The sequence below is a fragment of the Pogona vitticeps genome, chromosome 1 (genome assembly GCF_051106095.1).
Source record: "Pogona vitticeps strain Pit_001003342236 chromosome 1, PviZW2.1, whole genome shotgun sequence".
Taxonomy (NCBI): Eukaryota; Metazoa; Chordata; class Lepidosauria; order Squamata; family Agamidae; genus Pogona; species Pogona vitticeps.
The window spans coordinates 327,363,005-327,382,268 of NC_135783.1; the positions used below are offsets into that span (position 1 = coordinate 327,363,005).

The 19,264-nt window shown below is 41.6% G+C and overlaps 1 protein-coding gene across 2 annotated transcripts in view; it reads left to right on the plus strand.

Moving 5' to 3' along the window:
• FLRT2 (fibronectin leucine rich transmembrane protein 2) overlaps positions 1 to 19,264 on the plus strand; it is a 103,726-nt gene that overhangs the window by 79,018 nt on the left and 5,444 nt on the right. The gene's annotated exons all lie outside the window — the stretch shown is intronic.

The window sequence follows — 19,264 nt, forward strand, 5'->3', positions numbered from 1 at the left end:
GGCATACTCTACTTATTTTCTACACTAATCAACAGGATTTCAGCCATTTTTTCTGCATGGCAAAGGTAGCAGTCTGGATCTGCCTAGTGTTAGCTATCCAGTGAGCATCCTGCCTCCTCAAAGATTTGAACTTTTTCCCCCATCCACTAGACATGGTGTTCTAGTCTGTCTGAGGGTCAAAATTAGATGGATTGTTTTTCATGTATTTTGCAGAGGTACCTCCCTAAAAGATGAAACATGGCTGTTTGTCACCTGTCATTTTCTTCATGTAATTTGCATTTAGCATGCTTTGTTTGTGATTCAAGATAAACATGGATTTAGTTTGCCAGTCTGATCACAGATACATACGATTAAAGAAAACAAGAACATTCCCCTGAATGCTAAATTTGACTCTGGTATGCAACAGCTGGATTCAGGTTGGCTATTCAAGTTTGATTAAAAAAAAATTGAACATGAGCAAGTGGTATGAAATACTTGAAAATGACATATTTTATTCAAGGAATATCCTGTGTAATCATCTGGTAAAACAGCTAAGCATGGGGAGAATACCAGGTCTCTTGTGTATACTCTGCTGTCATCTGGATTAAGATGTTTTAAGAAGTGAAATTAATTATAAAGCCTTTATTTTTCTTTTGTTGTGGAGTTCTGTTCACAATTTTCTAATACAGCGTGTGGCCAATTTTCACTCTGCATAGCAGTAATTAAAAGTCCTGGTTAGGCAAATTAATCTTACAATGATGTCCTACTCTAACAATTTGTCAGGGGACAAAATGTGAGGAGAGAGCTTATGAGTGTGGAACTTCTGTACACATGGAGATTTTCTTCAGAAAATTAGATAAACATCCAAATCTCTGAAACAGGGATTCTGCTCCCTCCATGTCCTGTACTTAGGGTGGTTAACTATTTGGAGTTAATTCCTTTAAAACAGATTGTATTCCAAATGCTGAAATCGGGAGGGAGGGAGGGAGAGACCTGGTAATTTTAAGTGATTAGTGTTGATTTTTACTATAAGCAAGGTCACATGGTCACTCTGACTCCTGGAGGAGGAACCATGCCTTCTTTTCCCACATTAAAAAAAAATTCTCAGCAAATAATTAAATTTTAATTAATTTAGGCAAAAGCAGCTGACAGAAAAAAAGTCCCAACAAATCTATTGCATTTTGCCACTAAATTACTTTTTCTCACCCAGCAACTGTTATAGATTAGGACAAAAAAATAAGTGCCATGCAGCTTTTTTTTGGGGGGGGGGGGAGTCCCATTACAGTGGGGTCTTGACTTAAGAACGGCTTGAGTTAAGAACATTTTGACTTAAGAACCGCTCTCATAGGAAAATATTGACTTGACTTAAGTACTTAGATTTGAGTTAAGAACTGAAAAAAAACCACGTGGGAGGCAGGGAAAGTGCAAAATGTGAACTTTCAGTTAACTGTTGGCCAGTGAAAAGGGTGCCTGTCTGCTTCCTCACTCCTCCCAGCGTTTAGGGAGTGGATTGGGAGACAGTCTTCAGACTGCCTGGACTGTATTTTCCCTGCCTTCCCTGAACCTTTCTTGACCTAAGAAAAAAAGAAAATATCCCCCTCTAGTGGTCGAAGGCGGAATAGCAGCTTCCCATTAGTTTCTATGGACGGAAAAGAGCAGATACGGATCAAATGGTTTTCAATGCATTCCTATGGGAAATGCAGATTTGACTTGAGAATTTTTTGACTTGAGAACCGCCTTCCAATACGGATTAAGTTCTCAAGTCAAGACCCCACTGTATGTTGATACGCAGAACAGTGTAGTTTTCCTGAGTAGTTGGCCCTGTTAAGGTGAGGGAAGGATACATGACATTTTCAGTGCGTTCAGGAGAAAGACATAGTTTGTAAATTTAACCATAACTTTAATTCTAACCAAATTCTACTACTAATTCTTATATTGATATTCTTGTAGATATTATTCACTCAATACAATGGTAGAGGTTTTTTGTTTGTTTCCTAGTCTGTTTCGATTTTGGGTTTTGTTTTGGTTTTTTATCTTGGAGGATTCTGTTCAATAAGGAAAAGAAGCGGGTATTCAAATAAAGAATGTAATGCTGTTTTTAAAAATCCAGCCACATATTTTAGTAAATTATGCTACTAGACAGCAAAACAGGGAGGAACCAATGATCATGAAAAAGCAATTACGAAAAAATCAAAAACGTTACTAATTTCAAATAAACCACAGATTAGTACAATGCAGGGAAAAGAATTTTGGACTGACAAGAGAAGAGGTTATGGTGGCCCCTTTCCATGAATAAATGTGCATGGCTATAAATGTAAACCTCCCCCTATCCCCTGTGTATGGGAAATAGGAGCAATTTTAAGCAAAGAGCAGTGTGGCAAAAACATTGTTACCATAGTGATCAGAAGTGGGAAGCATGTGTACAGCATGCTCCCTTCCTCCTTTTGCTCACACAGACACCCTAATAATTTATTATGTGTCTTATACTTAACAAGATAAAACTTCAAACCCCCATGAAAAATCACTGGAATCTCTTCCCATGATAATAAAAAAGTTATTTGGTCTCAGGTTTAAGATAGCATCCATACCAATATACTAAGCCCATGACAGTAATAATTTAGACATTGGTAAAACTATGAAAACACCCATGTCTCTTCCCTCCTGTTTTTGTTTTCTTGTTTAAATTTGTGTGGGATATATTCTTATCTCTGTTGACTCAAGTTGTTCCATCTAAACTGTAACGATGTGTCTCTGCACTGCAGTGGTAAATTATGAAGTGCATCTATTCAACATGAGAGTTTCCATAACCATGCCCGAAAGAAAATCCAAAAATACAGCAGTTGTGTTGATTAATATCAACAAACTATTCCAAGTTGTTTTCTTCTCCTCTGGGAGCAGTTATTTTGTAAAGCCAATGATTCTTAGTTGTCCATTTAAGACTAGGTCAGCCTAAAATATTGTCCATTGCTGATATCTCAGAACTATACTGTATATTGTTATGAACATCCACATAAACCTTTCAGGGTACTCTTAGAATTTCAGTTAACCTCCAGAGAATGAGAAGAGGTTATTATTATTAACATTATTTTCATGGCTACTCAAAAGCCTCTAGAACTTCAAGCATGCAAACCCAAGTTCTGCTGCAACATTGTGGAAGGAGGCAGATAGTGGCTTAACTCACCAAGAGATATTATCTTTCTTCCTTAACGTCCTAGGAATTACTACTACTGTAATTAAAAGCATTTTATATATAATGTCCCCTTTCTTTACTAGACACAGATTCTGCTAATCAGTATGAAAACTAAAAATTCCATGTAAACAACCAGATGTGTGCGGCCATTTAAAAACTAATCCTTTATGCAGTTAAGCAGTTAAGTTGGCCTGTGAGATGGCAAAGGACACCACACTTTCCCTGCTTGAAAGAAAAGAACTGCAAACATTCATAGTTCTCAGAGCAAAGCTAATGGACTTCAGTTTGATTCCTAAACACCAAGTGAGGAATATTTCAGTACTTTTTGTGAACCCTTAGAGCTCTTTCTGCTCTGCAGTCTGACACCTAAGGCTGATTCTTTGTTATTGTTATGTAGCATGAAGTTGTTTCCAACTTACGACCACTCTATAATTGAATGACCCAGCTACTACTGCATCATATATGGAACTTATATTCCTGGCGACTGCATAAGAACATAGGAAGCAGTGCTTCTGATGGTCAGATTAAAAATGGGCATTGGGATTTTATTCCAAAGTAAGCAAAATGAAAGTCATGGTGGTGAAGAGCAGCTAGTTGATGAAGTGCCAGCCGTCCATATGTCCAGGCATATGCCCAGGACCACAACCAGCACCTTGTTAATGAGGTGCCCTGTGCCACCACCACATTGTGTGATTTATCTTACTCTGGAGTAAAATTCAAAGAGAATCATATGTTTGGAAAAGGTGCTCCAGTGGTGAAGGCTCTCTGCCACTGCACGTGATTATATAACTTACATGCAGTGTGTTTTATTTAGTGATCAAAGATTTATAGAGAAGTTTAATTTGCAAGTTTGGTTTCTGAGGCACGTATCTGTGAAGAAAAATCACTCTGGGAGAGGAAACATATTAGCAACAGGAAATACTCATTGTCCTTTAAAAGCCTGAGATGATCTGTTACTTTTTGTAAATGGCTGGAACTTGCATGCATAAATACATGCACAAAAAGAATGTATCTGTCTAGGCTAGTGCTAGAATACTGTAAATCCTGTTCATAGCTATTTAACATAAGACCTACAGTGGGGTCTTGACTTAAGAACGGCCCGAGTTAAGAACATTTTGACTTACAAACTACTCTCATAGGAAAATATTGACTTGACTTACATACTTAGATTTGAGTTACAAACTGAAAAAAACCCACGTGGGAGGCAGGGAAAGTGCAAAATTTGAACTTTCAGTTAGCTGTTGGCCAGTGAAAAAGGTGCCTGTCTGCTTCCTCACTCCTCCCAGCATTTAGAGAGTGGATTGGGAGACAGTCTTCGGACTGCCTGGTACTGTACTGTCTGGACTGTATTTTCCCTGCCTTCCCTGAACCTTTCTTGACTTAAGAAAAAAAGAAGCAAAATATCCCCCTCTAGTGGTCGAAGGCGGAATAGCAGCTTCCCATTAGTTTCTATGGACGGAAAAAAGCAGATACGGATCAAATGGTTCTCAATGCATTCCTATGGGAAATGCAGATTTGACCTGAGAACTTTTTGACTTGAGAACCGCCTTCCAATACGGATTAAGTTCTTAAGTCAAGACCCCACTGTATTTTGGTCTATAGACTGGAGCCTATTAACAAATCAACCGCTTCTTCATCCCCCAGTGTTTCACAACAGATGTAATTGTTTTTGAGGTCAACAAATGTTCTCCAATCTTGTTAAAAAATTTTTGGTTTATTTATTTGAATCTTGATTCCTTCCACTTACATCTCCCACCATCAGAAAATGTCAATTTTTGAACTACAAATCTCAGAACAGTCCAGTCTCAGTAATCCATACAGGTTGAAAAAAAAAGCAAAACCAAAAGCAGCACACTTTGAAGTATTTTGGGACCACTAACGAGTAAAGTAAAAGTAAATTTGATTCCTCACTCTGCCAGCCAGGAGGAAAGCCCGCCTGTGTAGCTTTGGTCAAGTCGCACAACCCCAAAGAATCTCCTGAAAAAGAGACTGGCAAAATATTTCTACGTACTCTATAGCTAGAAAATTTGAAAAGTCAAAATCAACTTGTTGGCTTTATTATTATTATTATTATTATTATTATTATTATTATTATTATTATTATTATTATTATTATTATTATTATTGTTGTTGTTGTTGTTGTTGTTGTTGTTGTTGTTATTATTATTATTATTATTATTATTATTATTATTATTATTATTATTATTATTATTATTATTATTATTATTATTATTATTAAAAAACAAAAAAACCACCACCCACTTTCTTATCACTGCCTTATCACCACCATCAAATCAAAACAAACAAATAGACTTCTTCCTTCAGTAATGCTGGGGTTAGGGGTTGCCGGACCCCTGTGTAATTCCGAATCCATGTATATAACTCTTATGCCTCCCCCCAATGTAACTACAAAGCATAAACAGTTGATTCTCTCACACACGGGTTTGCATGGGTTTGAGTAACATGGTTTTATTTATAACCAAAACTGTGCTGCTCAAACCTGAGCAATTCAAACCAAACCTTAAATTATTCCTTCAATTGAGGCCTTAGGCCAGAATCCTGTTCACCCGCTTCACACTCAGAATAGTTCATTGTGCAAGCCATTGAGCTTTTCCTGAAGTCCAAGAGATCTCCAGTACTTCAATGTGCAAATAAGTGTAATGTGTGTTAGCTGCAACGGCAGTCTCTGGCTTATGTTACAAAAAGCAGGAGATCTTATAGAGCACTGTGCTGGAGCAGCATCACACTCCACAATGGCAAACAACATACTGGCTTTGGCATTCAGTGTTGTATTGCTGTTTACATTAGATATGCTCCTAATCTCAGTCCTTCAGGGCTGTTTTCTATAATCATCTGAGCCTAAGGCAGCTGTAGTTTCCAGCCAGTCCGCACAGTCTTCCACTTGTACTCAATGAGCGTTCCAAGTGACTGCCTCTTTCCATACGCTGAAACTGGGTCGGCTATTTTGATCACGAGTGTTCAAAATGCAGACAACAGCAATTGTTGGTGAAAGAGTCGGGTCACCTCGGGGCAAGTTGTCATGGCCTGACTAGTAATGATGGCCGCCGGGAGGAATGAAAAAAATAAGGAAGTCAAAATGAGCAACAAGCAAACCCAACCAACCAGAAAACCAAGTAGGAAGGTGGGGGGGGGGGAATCTGTTTGAGATCCCAACAATTCTTTGGTGAGGAATTGGAAAATAAAAACATTAAGAAGTGGAGTGTGAAATAAACAGGAACATTCTGCCCATACCCAACTTTTCTACGACTTGCTAAAATGTCGCTGTCTATTCTTGGCTTGTGACATGATGAACTCAGGCATCATCCGTTCCAGGTTATTTTTTCCAACCCTTTTTTTTACTGTCAGCGTTGAACCACAATATTGTTCTTGTGTTCCTTGCTTGCTTTATAAACATAGTATGTGAGGCAGCACTTGCCCTGAGGGGAATGTATAGCTGACAAAGGTAATTGCAGATGGAAACAATGCAGGATCGATCAGACTGAAAGTGGATGCATGCAAGTAAGAACCATAAGCACTGGTTAATGGATCTATTTCCACTCCATATGTTTTCCCAGTGTTCACTCTTGCTCCCTCCTTCATTCCTTACATTTCGCTTCTCTGTCTCCTGCCTGGGGGGTTGGCTTGTTCTCTTTCTGATTCTGAGGTCCATTAATGATGAGGCAGAGATGGAAGTGTGATTAAAGTCATGTCAAGAGTGATATGAACAAGGTGAATGGCTTCTTCTTAATTTGTGCTTGTGAACAAGTGTTATCGGTTTCCTGGTCCCGTTGTTATTGTGATGCAATGTGGGGTGGAACTAACATAGATGGTTAATGTTTTATGAATATCCAATAGCATATACTGTTCTGCACTTTGAAATACCTCTGAAATTTTGATAGCTATAAGGTGGATTAGAACTGTAAATAAATTTTTTTAATGTACAAATGTTTTCTGGGTCCTCATGCAGACTGAGAATATTATGAGGAAAAAGCAAAAGAGGTGATGGTGTTGCAAGGAGGAAAGAGCACTGCTTGGTGGGCAGAATGTGAGCAAAGTCAGCATGCACACAACCGGAGCTGACCCAAGACATTTTACTGCCTATGAAGGAAAAGAAGGAATCCAGTTTCCTTCCCTCATGCAAACACCTGAGCCAGACTAGGAGCTGAAGTGTCCCTGAACACTTGCAATGGAATATTGTCCTCTGACGTATCTGAGACAGGCAAACTTGTTCAGGGTTCTCAGAAGTTGGGTGGGAAATACAGCTTGGTCCTATGGCAGAGGGAAACAGCAAAGGATAGGTCTAGGAAGAACAACTAGAAAATTTGCATCATTTCTCCCCCTCCTCCAGCATACGCTGTCTAAGATGATTATTTCAGTCTGCTTATTTACACAGGGCTCTATTTGAGTGGCAAGCACAAGAATTTATCAACAGAATTCTACCCAGGTTCATGAGAATCAGGTTGTCATTTCATAATCTGATCTGAAGATTTTGCAGGGGTTTGATTTGTTTGTTTTTTGTATAAGAACGACATCAATAATGAAATCATCATGATGAAAGACAATATAATATGAACTGTGTGCCTGTCTGGATTTCTGAACATGCACAGAGTAATGTTATCACTGATAACAGATCATATTTTGACAGGGATATGAAGTGGCTAACCATTCACAAGCATTGTCAACTTCATGATAGAAAGGACAGTTATGGACTGAAGCAAAGGCACATTTATGAGACTAAAAGGAGAAAAATGATGGATATTGGGTAGGCAACGAACTGTAAGGACAAAGGGGAAATACCATATAGCCTGAAAGAGATGGAATATGAAATTGTGTGGATGAGGAAGATGGAAATATTTTCCGTCCAAGAAAAAAAAGGTAGTGTTGGAAAGAAAGCTGTGCCCATCTTAGGACAGTAGTAAATCATAGCTTTGAAACAAACTAAGGATTTAACTCTCATGCACTTGGATTAAAAACAGCGACTCCAGACTTGCATTGAGTACGTTCTGGACTATTTTCCTGAGAGGCTAAAATGGGCCATGGCAGAACTGTGTATTCCACGATAGTGCCATGGAGGAAAGATGGGATTAAAATAAGTATACAGTCATTTTCTTTAAAAGGTTGAAGAAGGGTTTTGGTAGCAGATGGGCCACAGACGAAAACAAAAACTGGCTTTTGGGAGAAAGGCTTTGTGGAAATGCATTTGTTTGTGTATGCTCTCAAAAACACCAGGCCCAGTCAATCAAAATTATAAAAACATTGACTGGCATTATCTAACAGATAGAAGTTTTAACCAAAAACCTAAGTATCTATTAAATATTGGCGCTGTTCCTAATATAGCCATTTTGTGTAGCTCTGATGGTGTGATTTTTTAGATCTGCAACTGCTTATAGTGCTGTGTGAAATTTCTTGATATTGTTCCCAAAGCCCCGATGACTATGTGGACCATTATTATTGTTGTTGTTGCATGCTGTTATGATGATGCTTTCCAGGGTTTCCTAGGCAGAAAATACTCAGAACTGATTTACCATTCCCTTCTTTCGGGGGCATTCTAAGACTGTGTAGCTTGCCCAAGGCCACACAGGATGGCTCTTCCCCTAGGAGACACAGTGGGAATTGAACTGTCAACCTCTGGCTCCACAGCCAGATACCTAAAATACTGAGCTATCCATAATAAAAAGTATGGGGGGGGGGCTGTCTTCATATATCTCTGTATTTCTCTTTTGTATGTATGTATACATATGTGTGTGTGTACCTATGTATATATATGATTATGACCTACCTATTTGAGATTGGTCAGGAGATAACTCAGGCGTGTTAAATGAGGATAAATTGCCACAGGAGACTTGCATGAGACGGTAGCTTTATGAAAAGTTTCTCTGCAGTATAACAGCTTCTTACATAACTGAAGAACAGTCGTCTCTGCTAAGAGAGCTCGTGAGGAAGAAAAGCCTTGAGCAGTGCATTAGTGCATTGGTCCATTTCTGGAGGAACATGTAACACATGGTTCATGCAGGAATGCTCTATTTAGATGCTTAACCAGGGTATTCTGGTCTATCATTCTTGGCTGCAGCTGTTCTAGCTGTTAGGGGTTGGTATTTAATGAGGTCTGGAAATAAGCAAAACCATCTTTATATACAAAATGTGCTTCCTTCTGTGGAGACCTTCTCCCAGCTGCAGTAAATTCCAAGCCCATGCAAAATCTCAGAAAATCTGCCTCTCAGATTTTCCTTTGGCCCATAAGTCTGCTAAAAGACAGATACCACCCATGGTAAACTTTTTTCTAATGTTCAGAAATGTAGCTGTACTGGTCTATAAGAACAAAACAAAACATAAGGCAGGCAATAACTGTATTAAGCCTAACTAGTTCCACAAAAATGTTGAGACTTGAGTTCAGTGGAACTCTGTGTTGGAAAAGGATCAGATTATTTCTCTAGATGATGTTGGCATTTCTTTTCAATAATGGTTTGGATAAAACCTTGACAGCTGTTAACTGTCTTATATTCAGAGAGAAACAGTGGTGAGAGTTTAGTATGTGCCATGATTCTCCTAGTACTTTATGATAAGAATTATGTGGAGAATCCAATAGCGCCATAATTTTAAACACATACATTGGAATGTAAATAACAAAATCACATTAATCTCTTACAGTATTTGAAAATACAAATTAATCATCATGTATGGGATTGTTGAAAATCAGTATTTTCCCAGCACGGTTAAGGAAACTGTTTCAGTTTAAAATTAAAATAAATGAATTATGCCAGAAGCAGAGAACATGTTTAAGGAATGCTTCAAAACGTTAAGGATTTAACTGCATGGAAACATGTCAGTGTTAAAAAAAAATCTGACTAGACATGGAGGCATTTGTTTTCTGACATACATATTTGTAAGTTCATCCATACACACTGATAAAAAACTGACTGTAGTGAGGCAGAACCCATGAGGATTCAACTCATCATCTGAGTAAGATTTGACGGTTCGGTATTTAAAATGGCAAACTGAAGGTTATCATCCAGTCTAGCCAAGAGTATACTCTTCCGTGCATTATTGGTATGGGTTCAGTTCTCAATAGTCATGTTCATCAGTACCATAGTGCTTATTCAAGCCCTGCTCAGCTGGCCGAACTTCTTTGATAACGTTTTGCAAGAATCACTTTAGTAGCAGAGTCTTGACAAGACAGCCTGGTGTGAAATTCAGGTAGAAGCTTGAATTACATTGATTTAAAAAACAAACAAACCACGCCTTAATCAAAAGGAGTTCTTCTTCGTGGCCTCTGTGAATCACACTGTGGGTAAGCCGCGCATGCATAGAACCTCGTCGGAATATTCTAGAGCTCCTGCGGTAGCAAAACGATATATTAGAACAGGTTCCTCCCCCGGTATATGTACCTTGGCGCCAAGACTTCAGTTTCTTTCAACCGCTGCATTGAGAGCTTCAGTTGTTGCTTCTGTGAGAAATCTGAAAATGAAAGTTATTGAACTTTATTTATTATTATTTTTCTTATTATTTACAAAATAAGATACGGTCCAGCCTTAGGGCCGAAGTGTCTCTTTCTCCCCCCACCGCCCTTTATATTCCCCATTGTTTTCTTTTCAAAACCAGTTCTCGGTCCATGGCTTTTTCAGGCCTGTTTAAAACCTGCGTAGCTGCAAAAATAAAAAAAATTAAAATCCTGCTCTCTGAAGGCCAGGCTTAATGACTTTTTTACCTTGATGAAGCCCATCAAACTTCCTTGTGCCCTCACTGCAAAAACTTTAAACGTGGAGTTCTCCACAATCGCCTATCTAGACTCAAGCTTCAGCTCTGCAATCAGTCTCTAAAGCTATGGATAAAGCTGTTTTCCAAAGTGACAAACATGTGCCCGTCAGCTACTCCATCTTGTTCCGATCATTGAGAACCTCCTCTGCCCTCGACATCAGCAGTCACACAAGTACACAAGGCCCAACGGTCAATGTTGAAACCCTTGACATTGAAAACAGTCTCTAAGAGAAAACTGTCCATGGATGTTTCCTTGGCACCGGAACCATCACCTCCAAAGAAGGCTAAGTCTTCGAAATCGAAGCCTTCCTAAACTGTTTCTTGACTCCACAACCACCAGAGTCCAGGGACCTCATCTGCATCATTTCTCTTTCAGATGAGGAGACACTTCTATCCCATCAACCTCACAATCACAGTCTCCCAAACGGGAACAGCATGTTGATCAACTCACGGGTTCCCCTGATAGCCCGCAACAATCCTTTGCCTCTCCAAGGTCACAAAGTGCCATGCCAGACATCCATGGCGCTGAAATGAAACCAGAAACTGTGCTTTACTCTGCCCCAGGAGGCCTACCATCTCGGCCTCTGGCACATCAACAAAGGCACAAAACCTATATGAGCCTCTGCTTGCCTTCTCATGCAAAAAGAGATCATGCTCAGCACCATAATTGGAATGCTGGTTGCCCTGATCGGTGCTCAATGGAGAAGCCCGCCAGACACTATCGGCCAGTCACTTTCCCCTTGTCTGGCAGCACTGATCCTTCAGGTTGTCTCTGCTAGGGAGCCTTCAGTGTCGAAGCAATCTTATTACCATGATGGCCCAGGACTACCTGGCACCTCTTATCTGCTGAAACCTAAGAGACCCAAGCAGGCTGATCAATACTCCTCGGCTCTGGGCACATTAGCACCACCGGCAAGTTACTATTTTCCTGCCCATCAGGAGGACCGCGAGAGCTCATCCTGCTCAGCATCACTGGCATCTCTCTATTCCACCATAATATAGTGTGGTCCATTGATGCCTTTAACTGGTGATGAGACATGGATCTACTGTTATGATCCTGAGACAAAGGAACGGTCTAAGGAATGGAGGCACAGTGGTTCCCCTGGGCCAAAGAAGTTCCGAGTGCAAAAGTCCGTGCAGAAGCAAATGGCAACAGTTTTTTGTGAGAAGAAGGGAGTTCTCCTGGTTGACTACCTCCAACAGGGTTCAACCATCAATGCAAAACATTACTGTGCTTTATTGACTCAGTTGAGGCAAAACATCAAGGAAAAACGTTGAGGAAAGCTCTCCAAAAGTGTCATCCTGTTGCATGACAATGCCTCATCACACACTGAAGGTGAAACAATGGCAAAACCAACAGCTGCAGTAAATTCCAAGCCCATGCAAAATCTCAGAATGCCCCATACACCCTATTCTCTTGACCTGGCTCCTTCTGACTATTATCTGTTCCCCAAACTCAAAAAACACCTAAAGGGACAGTGATTTCGGAGTGTTCTGGAGGCAACTAATGCTGCAAATGAGTGGTTGCACAAGCAGTCAGAAGAATTTTATTTGCAGATACTTAAGAAGCTGCAGGACAGATGTCGCAAGTACATTGACTTTCTGGGGGAATATGTAGACTAGTGTGGCAGTTACAACTTCCTAGCTCAATTTTTTCTGGGAAAGGCTCTCTAACCACCTTGACAACTGTCTTGACACCAACAGCAACCTCCATTTTGACACACCTCTATAACGACCCTTTTGATATTGATGATCCTCGATATTGAACATTGTCCATGGACCCACCTTCCATATTGACAGCAGTCGAAGACTCTCGATATTGCCCCATCCATGGACATGCCTTCAACGTCGATACCGATCAATGACCCTCAATATCACCCCCTGTCTACTGATACCCCTTCAACGTTGACACCAATATTTTGAGGACCAGCCACTCAACGTCGGTATCGATCGACAGTCTATTGACTTGCCATGTTGATCATGGTTCCAAATCTCAAATGCCATCAGTACTTTTAACATCACCAGATTCTGACCTGGCAGATACAGACCCTCTGTCACCAGCAGAGGAATTTCAAACTTATGCTCAACTAATGATTCGTATGGCCAAATCCTACAATCCATACTCCCACTACTAAAACAGCATCATCTCATTCGGTGTCAACCTTTATCAAATACATGACCCGGGTGTAGTCTTTTTACAAAAACAATCAGCTCCCAATTCCATAGTCATTGAAGTTTCCCAGTCTCGCTCTCAACACAAATACTTATACCACCTAATAAAGACAGCAAGCACATTGACCCCATGGGCAGATGGCTATACACTTCTGCCTTCTTCACCATGAGAGTTGCCAACTATCAGGGAGCTATGGGTGCCTACCAGCGTTTCCTCTGGACAATATGTCTACCTTTACTGATGCTCTCTCTGAAGATAAAAGGGTCTTAGCACAAACTTTTCGCCAAGAGGGTCTTTCGGTGGTGAAACAACAGATTCTATCTGCTAGACACAAAGTTGATGCCATATCTAAATCAACAGCTACCTCTATAGCGCTTTGATGTTTCTCTTGGCTCAGACTCCTTCATGGATTGCTGCCTTGTCGTGGCGAAGGGGCTTGAGTAACTCAGAGAAACTATGGGCTATGCCGTGCAGGGACACCCAAGACGGACAGGACATAGTGGAGAGTTCCGACTAAACGCAATCCACCTGGAGTAGGAAATGGCAAGCCACTCCAGTATCTTTGCCAAGAACGCCCCATGATCAGAAACAAAATGCTAAAAGATATGACGCTGGAAGATGGGCCCCTCAGGTCGGAAGGCGTCCAACATGCTACTGAGGAAGAGCGGAGGACAAGTACAAGTAGCTCCAGAGCTAATGAAGTGGTTGGGCCAAAGCCGAAAGGACGCTCAGCTGTGGACGTGCCTGGAAGTGAAAGGAAAATCCAATGCTGCAAAGAAAAATACTGCATAGGAACCTGGAATGTAAGATCTATGAACGTTGGGAAGCTGGAGGTGGTCAAACAGGAGATGGCAAGAATAAACATCGACATCCTGGGCATCAGTGAACTAAAATGGACAGGAATGGGCGAATTCAGCTCAGATGATTATCATATCTACTATTGTGGGCAAGAATCCCGTAGAAGGAATGGAGTAGCCCTCATAGTCAACAAAAGAGTGGGAAAAGCTGTAATGGGATACAATCTCAAAAATGATAGAATGATGTCAATACGAATCCAAGGCAGACCATTCAACATCACAATAATCCAAGTTTATGCACCAACCAGCATTGCTGAGGAGACTGAAATTGAACAATTCTATGAAGATTTACAACACCTTCTAGAACTGACACCAAAGAAAGATGTTCTTCTCATTCTAGGGGACTGGAATGCTAAAGTAGGGAGCCAAGAGATAAAAGGAACAACAGGGAAGTTTGGCCTTGGAGTTCAGAACGAAGCAGGACAAAGGCTAATAGAGTTTTGTCAAGAGAATAAGCTGGTCATCACAAACACTCTTTTCCAACAACACAAGAGGCGACTCTATACATGGAAATCACCAGATGGGCAATATCGAAATCAGATTGATTATATTCTCTGCAGCCAAAGATGGAGAAGCTCTATACAGTCAGCAAAAACAAGACCTGGAGCTGACTGCGGTTCTGATCATCAGCTTCTCATAGCAAAATTCAAGCTTAGACTGAAGAGATTAGGAAAAACCACTGGGCCACTCAGGTATAATCTAAACCAAATCCCTTATGAATACACAGTGGAAGTAAAGAACAGATTTAAGGAACTAGATTTGGTGGACAGAGTGCCTGAAGAACTTTGGATAGAGGCTCGTAACATTGTCCAGGAGGCAGCAACGAAAACCATCCCAAAGAAAAGGAAATGCAAGAAAGCAAAGTGGCTGTCCAACGAGGCCTTAGAAATAGCAGAGAGGAGAAGGGAAGCAAAATGCAAGGGAGATAGGGAAAGTTACAGAAACTGAATTCAGACTTCCAAAGAATAGCAAGGAGAGACAAGAGGGCCTTCTTAAATGAAGAATGCAAAGAAATAGAGGAAGATAACAGAAAAGGAAAGACCAGAGATCTGTTCAGGAAAATTGGACATATTAGAGGAACATTTTGCGCAAAGATGAACATGATAAAAGACAAAAATGGGAGGGACCTAACAGAAGCAGAAGACGTCAAGAAGAGGTGGCAAGAATACACAGAGGAATTATATCAGAAAGATTTGGATATCCCGGACAACCCAGACAATGTAGTTGCTGACCTTGAGCCAGACATCCTGGAGAGCGAAGTCAAGTGGGCCTTAGAAAGCCTGGCTAACAACAAGGCCAGTGGAGGTGATGGCATTCCAGTTGAACTATTTAAAATCTTGAAAGATGATGCTGTTAAGGTGCTACATTCAATATGCCAGCAAGTTTGGAAAACTCAACAGTGGCCAGAGGATTGGAAAAGATCAGTCTACATCCCAATCCCAAAGAAAGGCAGTGCCAAAGAATGCTCCAACTACCGTACAATTGCACTCATTTCGCACGCTAGCAAGGTTATGCTCAAAATCCTCCAAGGTAGGCTTCAGCAGTATGTGGACCGAGAACTCCCAGAAGTACAAGCTGGATTCCGAAGAGGCAGAGGCACTCGAGACCAAATTGCTAACTTGCGCTGGATTATGGAGAAAGCCAGAGAGTTCCAGAAAAATATCTACTTCTGCTTCATTGACTATGCGAAAGCCTTTGACTGTGTGGACCACAGCAAACTATGGCAAGTTCTTAAAGAAATGGGAGTGCCTGACCACTTTATCTGTCTCCTGAGAAACCTATATGTGGGACAGGAAGCAACAGTTAGAACTGGTCATGGAACAACTGAGTGGTTCACAATTGGGAAAGGAGTACGGCAAGGCTGTATATTGTCCCCCAGCTTATTTAACTTATATGCAGAATACATCATGCGGAAGGCTGGACTGGAAGAAACCCAAGCCGGAATTAAGATTGCCGGAAGAAATATCAACAACCTCCGATATGCAGATGATACCACTCTGATGGCAGAAAGCGAGGAGGAATTAAAGAACCTTGTAATGAGAGTGAAAGAGGAGAGTGCAAAAAACGGTCTGAAACTCAACATCAAAAAAACTAAGATCATGGCCACTGGTCCCATCACCTCCTGGGAAATAGAAGGGGAAGATATGGAGGCAGTGTCAAATTTTATCTTCCTGGGCTCCATGATTACTTCAGATGGAGACAGCAGCCCTGAAATTAAAAGGCGCCTTCTTCTTGGGAGGAAAGCGATGACAAATCTTGACAGCATCTTGAAAAGCAGAGACATCACCTTGCCAACAAAAGTCCGAATAGTCAAAGCTATGGTTTTTCCTGTCGTGATGTATGGAAGTGAGAGCTGGACCATAAAGAAAGCAGACCGCCGAAGAATTGATGCCTTTGAATTGTGGTGCTGGAGGAGGCTCCTGAGAATCCCCTGGACTGCAAGGAGAACAAACCTATCAGTTCTAAAGGAAATCAACCCTGAATGCTCACTTGAAGGACAGATCCTGAAGCTGAGGCTCCAGTACTTTGGCCATCTCATGAGAAGAAAAGAGTCCTTGGAAAAAACCTTGATGTTAGGAAGGTGTGATGGCAAGAGGAGAAGGGGACGACCAAGGATGAGATGGCTGGACAGTGTCTGCGAAGCAACCAACATGAACCTGACACAACTCCGGGAGGCAGTAGAAGACAGGAGGGCCTGGCGTGCTCTGGTCCATGGGGTCACGAAGAGTCGGACACGACTAAACGACTAAACACACACTTGGCTCAGAATCACGGGTCTAGCCAAAGCATGCATACGCACATTGAAGACCTCCCATTTGATGGATTTGGTCTCTTCAGTGCCGAGAGTGATTACATTCTTGAGAATGTTCAGAAAAATAGGACAGCTGCCAGGTGTTCGGGAGTCTACCGCACATACCAACAATGCCCTTAGCTCAATCAATGGCACTGCCCTCAAAAATTTCAACAAGAACCTCAAAGACAAACATCTTATGTGCCTTGCTATAAACAACAACCTTACCAAGCCAAACCTCACCAACAAGCCACAACTAGGTGCAATGACCTTAAGCCTAAGCATCATGTTTCACATCCAACCGGCCAAGATCCCAATACCACCTCCCACCTCTCCTGCCCTTTCAAATCACTTACCTGTGTAGAAAGATATTACTACAGATGCCTGAATGCTGTCCATCATAAGGAACGGGTACTGGATTGAATTCCACAAGCTTCCTCCACCGTCACACACTGTCACAACTCTATTGCAAACTCTACAAGAAGAAATACAGTTGTTACTACTCAAAGATGCCATAGAACCAGTACCACTACAACACGCAGTCATAGACTTTCTCTCTCTCGCTATTTCACCATCCCCAAAAAAGTTGGAGGCGTTTCTTCCAACAGACAAACGCCTCAATCTAATCTCCTTACTACATGCCTTCACTCCTCACACGCTCGTATCTGCATTAACAGTCCAGCGTGTTTTAGGCGCTATGACGTCCATGACTGCTGTGGTTCAGCATGTCCACCTCAAAATGAGATCACTCCAGACATGGTTCTTAGCCTTGTTCAATATGTTGACGGACTCACCACATATGTTACTGCGAGTCACTCCAGAACTCATCTCCCAGTTTGCATGGTGGCGCTCCACTCAGAACCTGACAATGAGATGACCCTTTCAACAAACCCACCCACAAATCCAAGTTACTACAGACACCAGCCTTACCAGCTGGGGTGTCCGTTGCAGATCTCTGCAAATCCACGCCCAGTGGTTGCAAAGACAGAAGCTGCTCCATATCAACGAGCTGGAACTCTTAGCAGTAATAAAAGCCTGCAAAGCTTTAAAAAACCATCTCATGGGCAAAATGGTTCAAATAGCCACACACACCACCACCACAATGTATTATATTCTCAAACAAGGGGCACTCACTCCTCAAGTGTTCTTTTTTAATTTATTTTTAAAAAAATTATATACCTCACTGTTGACCTGTGGGAATGGTGCCTCTCTCATCACATTTGTCTGACGGCAATATATATACCTGGTCAAGACAACAATTTGGCAGATTTGCTCAGTCGCAAAAAAATCTCAAGTCCACAAATGGGAGCTAGATAAATCTGTTTTTCTCTCCCTCTGCAAATGACGTGGCACACCCACCATCAACCTCTTTGCCTCCTGGGTAAACCGGAAATGCAAGTGTTACAGGCATGGTTCCCGATTCTCCACCAGCTGTCTTCCAACATTTATCACCTGCCCCAACTACCTCACCTACTCACACAGAACAAAAATCAAATTTTCCACCCAGATCTCACTGCTCTTCATCTTGCAGCATGAAGGATTCGGCCTCACTGATGAATGTTATTCATCATGCAAAGAAACCTTCAACCAAAAAGGCCAATATGTATAAACGGGAAAAAATTGCAAGCTTTTACTGCAGCGTCATCCCTTCCCTCACCTAACCCCTCACTTACCTCTGTCTTACATTTTTATTGCAGTTAAAAACTAAGGATATCTAAGTGGGTTGCGTCTACCATCCAGCTTGCTTATCAGCTTGCTCAAGTTCCAGCGCCACATCCATTCTCATTCCACCAGGGCATCCGGTAGGCAGACATCCGGTAGGGGGACACCCCGAAGAAGACATGCTTTAGATGTCACCAACACCCTCATTCTGCCAGGGCATTAACAACATCTATGGTGTTTCTTTGGGGTGTCCCCCTACCGGACATCTGCACCTCTGCCACATGGTCACAGCTGTCCACACTTATCAGTCACTACAGATTGGATATTTGGCAGAAGTCTGACGCTGCTTTTGGACATGCTGTTTTATCATCTACCTTGGCGTGTCATCCTCCTCCTCAAAAGGTAGCTTGTTAGTCACCCATAGTGTGATTCACAGAGGCCATGAATAAGAACGAGAGGTTACCTATCTGTAACTGTAGTTCTTTGAGTGAACCTCTGGTGATTCACACGTCTCGAACCGGCCTCCCCACTTGTCACACCCTTTTTAGTTATGCGGCGGTTGACCTAACTGAAGGGAGAGCCTTGGCGCCAAGGTACATATACCAGGGGGGAGGAGTCTGTTCTAATGTATCTTTTTGCTGCTGCAGAAGCTCTAGAATATTCTGATGAACTCCACGCATGCGCGGATTACCCATAGTGTTAATCACAGAGGTCCACTCAAAGAACTAAAATTATAGGTAGGTAACCTGTCGGGATGTGGTGGCACTGCGGGTTAAACTGCAGAAAACTGTGTGCTGCAGGGTCAGAAGATCAGCAGTCGTAAGATCGAATCAACTCGACAGAATGAGCTCCCGTTG